The following is a 12,473-nucleotide window of genomic DNA, read 5'->3' as shown; positions in this document are numbered from 1 at the left end:
TTTTAGTTTATAATATAGTATATAAGCCTTTTATGTATATATTTTAAACTATTTTTCAATCTTGGATTTATATTTAATATAATAGTATTGAAACAGCAACGTGTTACAAAACAATAGGTATCCAACTATCATAATATGATATTCGTTGAGATCAATAATATTATTAGTTATTAATTATTACATTACTAAAAATAAATGACGTCACGTGACCAAAAATCAGTATGTTTAATAGGATTCTAATAAATAATAATGACCAAAGTATGATAATTATCATTACAATATAATACAATTAAATGTTAAGAAATCTCTATCTAATATGGCGATACTTTTTTTCGTTATCTGGAAGTAACGAGAATCAACTCTGTAGTTTATATCTTAGTTTGAAGATTTATGTGATCACATTAAACTGTAAACGGTCTAAGCAAATTGCATACAATTCAAATAACAGACATCACAATAAAACAGATAAAATAAATGCTGTAAATACAGCGATCCTTCGACAATAGGCAATATCGCCACGTATCCCGTAAATACCGTATTTTGTGTCTCTATTTGTCATCGTACTATGTTATCGGCAATGTCCCGATATCAAAATCTAAATGTACATAAAATAAAACGAGTCATTTTATTTGATTGATTTATGTTAATGAGGGGAAAGGGAAACTGAGAGAGACTGTAGTATTACATTTATTAGTTTATTTTTTATCTACTAATTTTGTTCTATTTTGTATAGTATTTTTTAAGATATATTACTAATAAAATTATGTTTGTTTTTTTATGGAATACTTTTTTTTGAATATAATAATATGTTTTGTCGGATAACGAGACATTAAATAATATTATTATTAATGTGAGCGATAAAATAACGATAACACCACAGATAGTCCTAGCACATACGGCAATACGTGTTTTTAATTATTTCAAAAATTATACACACTGTAAGAAAATAAAAATAATCAAAATATTACTCTGTCAACGCCGCCGTGGCTGAAGATATTATTTTAACACCACTTATTTTCCTTACGTACAAAAAACACCATTCGTTGCCTATAGTAGTTAATGTGTATATGCACACATACACACAAATACCCGGTAGAGTGAAATCACAAGAGATAACGACTAATTACCGATGACGTCATTGTTGACAACGATAAGAAGTTACTAATTTTTTTTCAAAATCGGTAATTGCCAACGAAAAAAAAAATAATAATACTGTAAAATACGTATGAATTCCAATGAAGCAACCTTATAAACAACCCCCCGAAATCGAACTAATATGAGCGACTATTAAATGAGCCATTAAAAATAATACAGAATACCGACAACATTAGGTATACTAAATTCCGAGACCTGACATATAGGTACATAATAATATGAGCTCTAAATGACAGTCATCTAACTTATTGGTAATATTGTACTGATAACTTGGTAATGAAAGGCACGTAAATATGTAAAGGTAGTTACTGGTTATTAATTCTTAAATTCACAAAACATTATAATAAACAAACCACACGAGTCATTATTTTCAATAAAAAAATTTAAGCTAATATTTTTTGTTTCATTGGGAAAATAAATTTCATTCAGATTTTTAATAAGTATATAATAAATATAATTTTGTCAATCAATATTATTTTGATTATGGCTAACCAACGGCAATCAATGCTACAATTATTAACATAATATTGACATATTGTATATAATATACAATATGCCTATACCACGGTTGCATTGTCTACATATTTATACCTATACGTTATTATAAGTGACTTTATAAAAGTATACAAGTATATAATATAATATACAGTGGCGGCTCGTAGGTGCTGGTGGTTGGGGTATGTGACTTTAAATATCATAGCGGTAGCCATAGGTATAACAAATTATTTAAATATACGAAAATATTCATCTTACCATGACAAAATAGATCTATTTTATCATGCATCTTACTTTTTGTGTAGTCGCGGGCCGCAGTAGAAAATGGAAATTAAAATAATAATAATAGCGATTAGCAACCGACAACGCTGTTAATTTTAAAAATAAATTATCCAATATAGTAATATATAAATATTTTACAGTATGGACGACGCTGCCGGTCATCCAGACCTGTATATGACATCACAGTAACAATAAACGTACCCGCACGCACACGATTGCAACGCGACGCTTATACATGCGTAATACGAATATTGTTCGGACGACGCTGCCAGTCGACCAGACCCGTATATGACATCACAGCAACAATAAACGTACCCGCACGCACACGATTGCAGCGCGACGCTTATACATGCGTAATACGAATATTGTTCGGACGACGCTGCCGGTCGTCCAAACACTGCTCGTGTGTACATGCGAACGGCGCGGCGTACCTACCCATATGCAACTGGTATCTGAGAGAAATAACCAGTTCGCACACGACAGTTAATGTAATAGAGGAAATGTAAAGTAGGCAGTAACTATAGTAGGTAATTTATAACTATTTTACTTTTTAAAAATGTAAAGTTAAGAATATTATACAATTAATTTTCTTCATTTAATTAATTTTAGTAGGGGCAATCGTCTCGTCGTCCAAACCACGAGCCGCCATTGAATATATATATATATATATCATATTGTACAATATTTTAATAGAATAATGTGAACAATTTTCAATTGTTTTTTGAAATGTATTACAACATATTATTTAATTCAAGTATGCTGCATAAAAAAAACAAATAGAATATAACTTATTAGTAATGAAATGTCGAAATCGTCTAGACAACAACAATACCTACTTTTAATTGTTTCAATTTAATAGCCCGTTCAAAAAAATACAAACGATTGACTACGATAAGTACCAAAAAGTTGGAAAAAATGTTATCAAACAGCGATTTAAAAGTATATTATAAAACAATTAAAATATTGAAATAGGTCTTAAAATTTGTTTAATTCGATCATACTCGAAGTATAATTGTTTTATTCTAATAAATACATTTGAAAATGTATATTTTTGAATGTAAATAAATAAGAAAAAATATAATACTTACATAAAACGGCAATGTACACAAAATGTTCAAAAAAAATAACAACAATTACAAAATTATAATAATACGTATTACTAACTACACGCTCAACGTAATAATCGTGACTGATGACTGATTACTGAGTCTAAGAAACACGGACTAAGATATACAGGACTGGACACGACAAGGTTGGAGGGTGTGCGGGGTTGTTCACGAAATGTAGTACAACAGGCGGAGTTCGGGGGGATATTTTCCTTTTAGCATTACTAGCGCTTAGTGGATAATTATGGAACTAGAATTTTTTATGATGTGTTTTAATTCCATAAGTATCCACTAAGACGGCGCTAGTAATGCGAAAAGTAAAATATTGTACTACATTTTTCGTAACCACAATATTCATCTCGTGTCCAGTCCTGTATATCTTTGTCCGTGCTAAGAAATTAGTTATCTCTAGTTCCTTGGTCTGTCACCTGTAGCGCACTCTACGACAGGTTTGTATTATACACAACTCGGCTATACTCGGGAATGTTCGGAAATTGTCGACTTATCGTTATTTCATTATTATTTACATTTCTCATCAGATATTTTTTGTATTTTTTTATTTCATTCAAATAAAGTTCAACACTTCATTCTTCACATGAAAGTGGAAATTATGTCATTAACTTAAAATATTAAAATGTTATATTTCAACATAACATCAATTTGAACGAGCGTTGCGTTTATTTATTTCATCAATAATTAGCAAGCAATTAGTGTGAACTTGCATGACTAATTTTGCAATTTGTACGATATCAGTGTCCTCGGAAATGCAAAAATCTAAAGGTGGTGCTAACAAAATTATTCGCCAGCACCACTACACCAAAAAAAAAAAATATTTATAATTTTACATATCCTTCATTTACCACGCATTTAGCATGAATTTGCACGACTATCGTCGAAATCCGCACGATCGTAATTTCCGTGAAATGTCGTCCCTAATAATTTGCGCGTTTATGACTCGTTATACGTTAACGTGCTATCCACTCCGTAATTCATAACCCTAATTAATATTGAATAGCATTATTATATTATTTTATAAGATTATTGCCACTATTCAGTAGGCTGTATCAAAAATTCGACGTCAGTTAAAACCAGGGTTGGTAATATACGCGTATAAAACGGTTTATACGTTACACATATAATACTCTACGTTTAAAACGTATAAAATGACTAAAACGTATATGTTTTGATTTTGAAATTAACTCTAAAACAATTAAAAGTAACCTTACTCTTCCTATTCTAGATATTAAGTTAGGTTTTTAATTTTTATAATTTGTAAAAAATAAAAATATCAAATATATTAGGTAGGTAAAAATGGTAATATAAAAATAAAAGTTATAAAATAATTAATAAATATTATAATATATTATTACATTTATATTACAAAATATTAAAATACAAAGTAAACTTTGAAATTTAAATGTTGCCAGTATAGAATATTTGTATTTTGTATTTTGTGTACATATAAAATAAAAGTTTTTTTTTACTTACTTTGATATTGATATTCTTTATTAAATAAAACATATTAAGTAAAAACAAAATTAACTGTGTACTATGACTTAAAACTTAAACTGAAATATTAATATTATGAACTATTGTTCCACAATTGAACCACTGTGTATTGGACGACCATTCATTTTTGTTTGTTAAGTTAAAAATTAAAATTGTTCGTAACAAATTAAATTTCGAAATATTGTGTCTGTGTATTTCGTACAAACGCGATGAGAACAAGGCACACACTATTGACTATACCAATTACTTAATGTCTTGTGATAAATTTAAACAATTAACGGTCCACAAATAATAAATATTAAGTGTTATAAATATCACAGGTACAAGGAATTTAATATTTATTAATTGTATTATAAATATTACATAAATACGTTCTCGATAAGATAACGATAATCGTTAATAAATAATAATAGATTAATATTTAATAGTGCCACAATTGTCTATTTATAATTTATATTTCCTTATTTAATTGTAAGTTTAAATTTAAAGCTTAAACTTTAAATTACAAATGTATATTAAATTATTAAATATTAATTATTTATTACTTGTTTATTAGGGATTTAATTTTTATACGGTATAAAACGTTTATAATTTCGTGTATTATACTATACAATTTATACGTTTTATACGTGTTTTATACTATACCGTATTATACGTTTCAACCCTGGTTAAAACACATTGTTTTGGGTCTGGTCATACAGATGGTCCAGTGGCGCAATCGGTTAGCGCACGGTACTTATAAGACAGTAGATGTGAGCAATGCCGGGGTTGTGAGTTCGAGCCTCACCTGGACCATAATTTTTGTTGAATTTTTCCGTAGGCATACATAATCGGCCACCCTTCGTTCGACTGCGTTATACATACAAGTAAAACCACGTGACACGGAATTAATGAGCGTCTTTGATATTAATAATAACACTGTTCATTTTCATTACAGTTAATATTATTATAGAATTATGTTTGTTAGACTTTATTGAACTGAAAAAATCATCAATTATTCAACAAATTATATTATTATTATTATTATTAATATTTTTAATAAGTACCTATACTATAATATTTTGATTAACTATGTCATAATATTTGTATAGTTAATACTTTGGAAAATTAACCATTCGGTACATTTAGACTACTTATAAAAGATTTTTTGTGGAGCTAATGTATGAATTTTACAATGATTTGTGTTTTTTCTGTCAGCAACATTTTGGTAGTAAAAATGCTTTGATAATAAAACAAAGCATTTTCAACTAAATCTTTTTTGATAGAAAATTGAATCTAGTTAGTACTTTCGGTAGGTCAACTTTCAAAATTCCAAGTAATTTTACAGAGCGTAAAAAAAATTTGAAAAAGTGGTAATTTTTATGCAAAACCTATTTTTGAAAGATTCAATTCAATTTTTTTTTGCTGTAACTCAAAAATAATAACCGTAGACTTTTGATATTTTCACTAAATATTTGTATTAGTATTTTTTATAAATGTTAACATTTATTAATACTTTTTTAACAATTTTTTGAATTTTGTAAACAATTGGTATCTTATTACATGTAAACTAAACACAAAACACAACATGTTTTAACTAAAATTGGTTTACAGTTGGCTGTTTTCAAATTTATTTTATAATTTGGTATTTTTGTAATCAGAATAAATATAATTAGGTACAATACTACATTTTCGCATTATGTTAATATTAAATACGTTCAATTAATAACTTGTATCATTTTTGTTCTTATGAGTTATCAATTCCATGTTGTCACTTAGTATATATAATTTAAAATTTTTATTGTATTCAATTCTGTCAAACTATTCTGTGAATGGGACGTTTCGGCGCATGACTGTTTCGGCGATATGGCAATAATTTACTTATCTGTAACATTGTCTCGCCGTATGGCTTGTGGTATAGAAATGTTATCTTTATTACTATAAGTTATTGTTATTATTACTATACGATAAGGTGGTCACGATTATCAATATGGATGATCTGATAATTTTAAATAAGACCTTCATTGCGAATCTCAAAAAAATTCAAGCCGTGCGTGACACGTACTATGAAAATCTTGTGTCGGGAAATAGTCCTCCAAGGAAGTTGAAAAAATTTCAAGACACAGATAAAAGATTAGTTAATAATTATGATAGGCAAAATAAAATGATATTTCTAAGAGGCAGTGCCTACAATTGCGTGTAGTACGACACACTTTGTGTAGTACGAAAAGTGTATAGTGTGTAATACGAAATTGAAAAGTGTTTTATTCTAATTAAACCTTAATAATATTATAATGTAAAGTTTTATATCTTCACATTTTTTTATATTTTAATGGTTTTTTACCAAACCAAATTTTGATTATTATCTACTACACAGACACACAGTAAACAATATTTTGTGTTGTTACGAATTATACTCTTATTATAGTTATTATTATGACGAAATAACTATTAAATAATTATTTCGTCATGGTTATTAATATTCATGCTTAGGTATTAAGAGTAGCTATTTTTATTACTATCAGCTTAGTAGTGAACGGTGGTATATACATATTATACTAGTGTTTATCTAGAAATAATTTAGATTTTACCGATTTGGGACTATTATGTGTGTAGTACGGAAATTTGAATATTTTAGGGACTGCTAATAGGTATAGTAAATAATATTGCTTTAAAATAAAATTGTAAATAATTTTTTTATTTATATTCTCTAAATTATAATGTTATACCTATATGTTTAACTGTATTAACTAGGTATAAATAATTATTATTATTTTGATTTATTTATTTACGATTCAAAGGGACTGTGGTATACATATAATATATACATTTTACTATATTCAATTATAATATATAACTATAAAGATTTTTATTTATTTATTTATTTATGATTTAAAGTGACTGTGGTATTTATATATTTTTAACTGTATTACCTATAAATAATTATAATTATTTTGACTAATTTAGGATTTAAAATTACTTAATTTTTTTTTTTACTATTAATTTTCGCCGAAACGGATATCGTCAAAACGTCTGCGCCGAATCACCCGCGCCGAAACGTCCTAGATCCTACTATTCTATATGTCCGTTTTCACAATATCTCGTTTCTCGTTTCTTAAAATGTAAACATAAACTATTTTTTTTCTTCTATTTTATTATTCAGCAATAAATTAATTAATTATCATTTTGTTAGAATTTATTAAATTCAATTTAATTATCTACTTCACCACAAGCTATTAGCTTAATGGAATACATTTATATAATTGCATTTATTATATTTGTCATAAATGTATTATAAATAAATGAAATCATTCAATCAAAAAAAAAAAAAAAATAATAAATAAATAGTGTTAATTCAATTTAAAAACAATTAACTTAATTTAAACTTGAAAATTTATATTGATGCATTAATACGGTTGTAGTGAGTCAGCTGTACACCATATTTGTATAATTGTCATTCTTATTATTATTGTCTTTTGCTACTATTTATTATTATTGTTCTACTACTAACACCTTAAAGTAAGCCATTTATATATGTAAGATATTTATTTACAGTATTCATTGCAAAATATTATTATTTATTTTATTAAATTTGTTAGCGTTGTTATTATTATAATCATCTTTCTCTGTACCTCACAGTGACGCCATCAACGATAAAATTATATTTATCGCATGGCCAACAATTTCATTATTTATTAACTTGGTACGCATCAGTTAAAGCGTTTTCATTATTAAAATTAGTATAATTTTCTACTCAAAATTCCATATTAAATTTGTCCATATTACTATGAAAATTTAAATTATCCAATTTATTATTTAACGTTGTACATTCAGACTCCATCCCGGTATCCATAGTCTCCATGTCCATTTCTAAGAGGCGATGCCTAAACTTGTGTGTAGTACGAAAAGTGTATAGTGTGTAGTACGAAATTGAAAAGTGTGTTATTCTAATTAAACCTTAATAATAATAATAATAAATAAAGTGTAACTCACCAAATACCTGGTTCGAGTTTTAGCTGAACGATTTCCGGCGAATTGAACGTATGGCCTGAAACACGAAAATAATTGTTTACTTAAAATCAACTTACGAACTAATGACCACCGATGTTTCCCACACTACTATAACATCAGCAGCAAAAACGTTTGTGAAACACATAATATAATAATATAGTGATTATTAATGCGATGAGTAAATATTGTTTACTGAAATTTGATGGTCGGTGCACTTCCTGTTAGCCGGGAATCTAGGACAAAATATCCTATACTAAAATATCCAAGTCAAAATATCCAAGGTTAAAATATCCAACGGATAAAATATCCAGGGATAAAATAATCAATGTATAGGACAAAATATCCAAATAAAAAAAAATCATAAAAACGTATAAATCTGTACTTACATGATTTTTTAAAAATTTTTTCTGTATTTATTCTTTAGATAAATATTCATTTTTAAATCATTAATAATACTTCATTATATAGTAATAAAACAATAATAGTAAAAATAATATGTTACATTGTATAAGATAATATCTATACTCTATTAGGTATAATAACGATAGGCTTTAGTTATCGGTGTTACATAGCAATTACGTACATCATACCTGTAATCTATATCGTAGTGGACATAATAAATTAGTACAAGATGACAATCTTATCTAAAGTTATCTGCTTTCATCGGTGTAGAAGCAAAGTATTGATTGCAATTATTGCAGTTTACCGTTAACTATCGTAGAATTATTTTGTGCAGTGTGTCAGTGTGACTTTTATAATATTTATTGTGCTATAATACTTGTTAAGTCATATTTATAGTTAATATTTTATTTAATTTATTTTGTATTATGGAATTAATTAATTCAAATAAAGGGGGATTAAAGGCATATTTAAATGGCTATATGTACGTTATAAAATATAAAGGAAAAGAAAAAATATCATGGCAATGTGTGAAGTCAAATAGCTTAAAATGTCCAGCTATTTGTCAAACCACATTAGATTACAGTAACCTACGTATAGCAAAACAACATTTGATGGTATGTAAAAGTAATCAGAATGATGTAGATGTCACAAAATGTTTAGATATTATGCTAAAAACCATTAAAACGAATGAAATAAAACCAGCTGAAGTATTTGCCAGAGAAGTTGCAAATTTACCACGAGAAGTTCAAGCACGAATACCGCCGGAAGAAATTGTAAAACGAAGATTACGTCGACAAAAATCAAAAAATAATCCTGTGAATCCAATTAGTTTAGCTGATTTAGTATTCGAAGTTGATTCCGAGTGGTGTACTCTTGGTGATACAAATTTAACAAGATTTTTGTTGTACGACAATGGTGTAATGGCAGAAGAACGAATTATTATATTTGCCACTGGTAACGGTCTTCGATATTTAACTAAATCGTCTACATGGTATATGGATGGAAATTTTTCCCTCGCACCCAACATATTTCAACAACTTTATGTCATAAGAGTTGAAATAAAAAATGTTTTCATTACAGCTATTTATATTTTATTAGAAAAAAAAACACAAACAACATATGAAAAGATGTTATCTATTATTATGGAAAAATGTGAAGAACTAGAAATGTATCCGGATCCAAATACTATAAATTGTTATTTTGAAAAAGCAGTTATAAATGCGATAAAAATCACATTCGGATATGATATTAAAATACAGGGCTGCTTTTATCATTTATGTCAAAGTACACAACGGCAAGTACAAAAACTGGGATTGGAAACATATTACAAAGAAGATGAGACGTTCAGTAAATTTTGTGCGATGTTAGACGGGCTTGCCTTTCTCCCTGTCAACGATATTGAAAAAGGTAATTAACATGCATACAATTATAAATTAATTAATTGTTCTATTGTACTTATATATTTTTATTTTTTTCAGGATTACTTTATTTAAAAGATATCATGCCAGACAAAGCCAAAGAACTGGTTACATATTTTGAAAATACATATATTGGAAGTCCTAAACGAATAGGACGCAAACAACGTAAAATATCTGCTTTATATTCGCCATCGGTATGGAATGTTATGGAAACAACTTTACGTGATGGTAACCGGACAAATAATCAATGTGAAGGATAAAATCATAGGTTTTCAAATTTAGTTAGTACCTAGGCATACAATATTTATACAAGATTATTGTTGTTATATTATTCTAACCTATATTTAAAATTTAAATTTCTAGGTAACACATAATCATCAAAGTATTTAAACTCTAATAAAAAAAATGCGCCTGGAGATGGCCGCCGACGAAACAAAAATTGCACAAAGAGAGTTAGGGACATTGGATCCATCACGAAAAAAACCAAAATATGTAAAGATGCAATAAAAACTTAAGCTTCTTTGTATTGAATATAAAAATATATGAATAATGAAAAAGATTTATATATTTTTTTAATTGCAATAGCAAATATAATACGATAATTTATATGATATTAATACGACATTTATATAATTAAATTATAATAATATAAGTTATATAGTTTTAAACAATATAAATTTTATAAAAACTAATTATTATATAACGCAACATATTATTTTTATTATTATTTTATTACCAGATACTGTATTATAAAGTATTATGTTATTAAAATGTGCTTTAAAAATTAACAAAGAAGGAAAGAAAATTTTTTAGTCATACGTTATTGAAGAAAGACGTTGAACAAATTACACAACGACAAAATAATATTGGATTACACTCGCTGTGTGAGGGGGTCGGTTAAAATTTGATGACTTCATTAAATTACGGTTAAAATATGCTCGAACACGGAGCGGGGAAAAAACTGAAAAGAACTAGAAAACTGCCGGCACAGCTCGTTTATGGCCTCTTTCCACCCCACTCCGCCGAAAAAATAGATCGACGATTCGTATAGCGTTGCGACACACAAAACACGGAAAATAATAATTGTTTATTAATTTAATTTCTGTTTTACTAACCTAATGCGCATGGGCACTAAGATGGCACTACTTATTTTTTTAAATAGCACGTTGAATTTTCTATACTGGAGAACTTACCATCAGCTATGAGCCTTTGGACAATGTTAACCATATCCTTGACCTCGGCTACGTAGAACTGAGAATCGATTTCATGAGTTATTTCTAGATCTGAATAGTCGGGGGTCAAGGAAACAACCACTTTGTGAGAACAGCAATAGCCAATAATAATAATATATGAATATAGTGTCAAATTAATTACGATGGTATTATTTAAAAACACTCTTGAACAATTGAATAATGTAATCGAAAATATCCATATTATTATGTGCGTTCGACAAAATATAATCAATAATATGCCATAAACTAGACTAAAATAATAATATATTATATACCACTTAAACTCTATATACCTATAAACTAAGATTATTCTGATAACTGCAACCAACAGATGTAAAAGAATAAATAAGTATTTAAAAACGATAAAAAAAAAAAACAATAATCGCTCAAATGTAATATAATATTATGATATCAGTAGAAAATAGCCGACAGCCAAAATATATCCAATAGTATTTAAGATTAGGAACAACATTTGTAATGACTTGAACAATTGTCGACTTATCGTTATTTCATTATTATTTACATTTCTCATCAGATATTTTTTGTATTTTTTTATTTCATTCAAATAAAGTTCAACACTTCATTCTTCACATGAAAGTGGAAATTATGTCATTAACTTAAAATATTAAAATGTTATATTTCAACATAACATCAATTTGAACGAGCGTTGCGTTTATTTATTTCATCAATAATTAGCAAGCAATTAGTGTGAACTTGCATGACTAATTTTGCAATTTGTACGATATCAGTGTCCTCGGAAATGCAAAAATCTAAAGGTGGTGCTAACAAAATTATTCGCCAGCACCACTACACCAAAAAAAAAAAATATTTATAATTTTACATATCCTTCATTTACCACGCATTTAGCATGAATTTGCACGACT

General features: G+C 27.6%; 1 non-coding gene and 1 pseudogene across 1 annotated transcript; both read left to right on the top strand.

The window, feature by feature from the left end:
* The first annotated feature begins 5,250 nt into the window (after positions 1-5,250).
* On the top strand, positions 5,251-5,342 carry Trnai-uau (transfer RNA isoleucine (anticodon UAU)). The gene is given in 2 exon segments: positions 5,251-5,288; positions 5,307-5,342. It is a non-coding gene; the product is annotated as a tRNA-Ile (tRNA).
* A 4,724-nt stretch (positions 5,343-10,066) lies between these two features.
* LOC132932662 (uncharacterized) lies at positions 10,067-10,864 on the top strand (annotated as a pseudogene).
* The last annotated feature ends 1,609 nt before the right edge of the window (positions 10,865-12,473 follow it).

The sequence above is a fragment of the Metopolophium dirhodum genome, chromosome 1 (assembly GCF_019925205.1).
Source record: "Metopolophium dirhodum isolate CAU chromosome 1, ASM1992520v1, whole genome shotgun sequence".
Classification (NCBI taxonomy): Eukaryota; Metazoa; Arthropoda; class Insecta; order Hemiptera; family Aphididae; genus Metopolophium; species Metopolophium dirhodum.
This window is presented reverse-complemented; position numbering and strand designations above follow the sequence as displayed.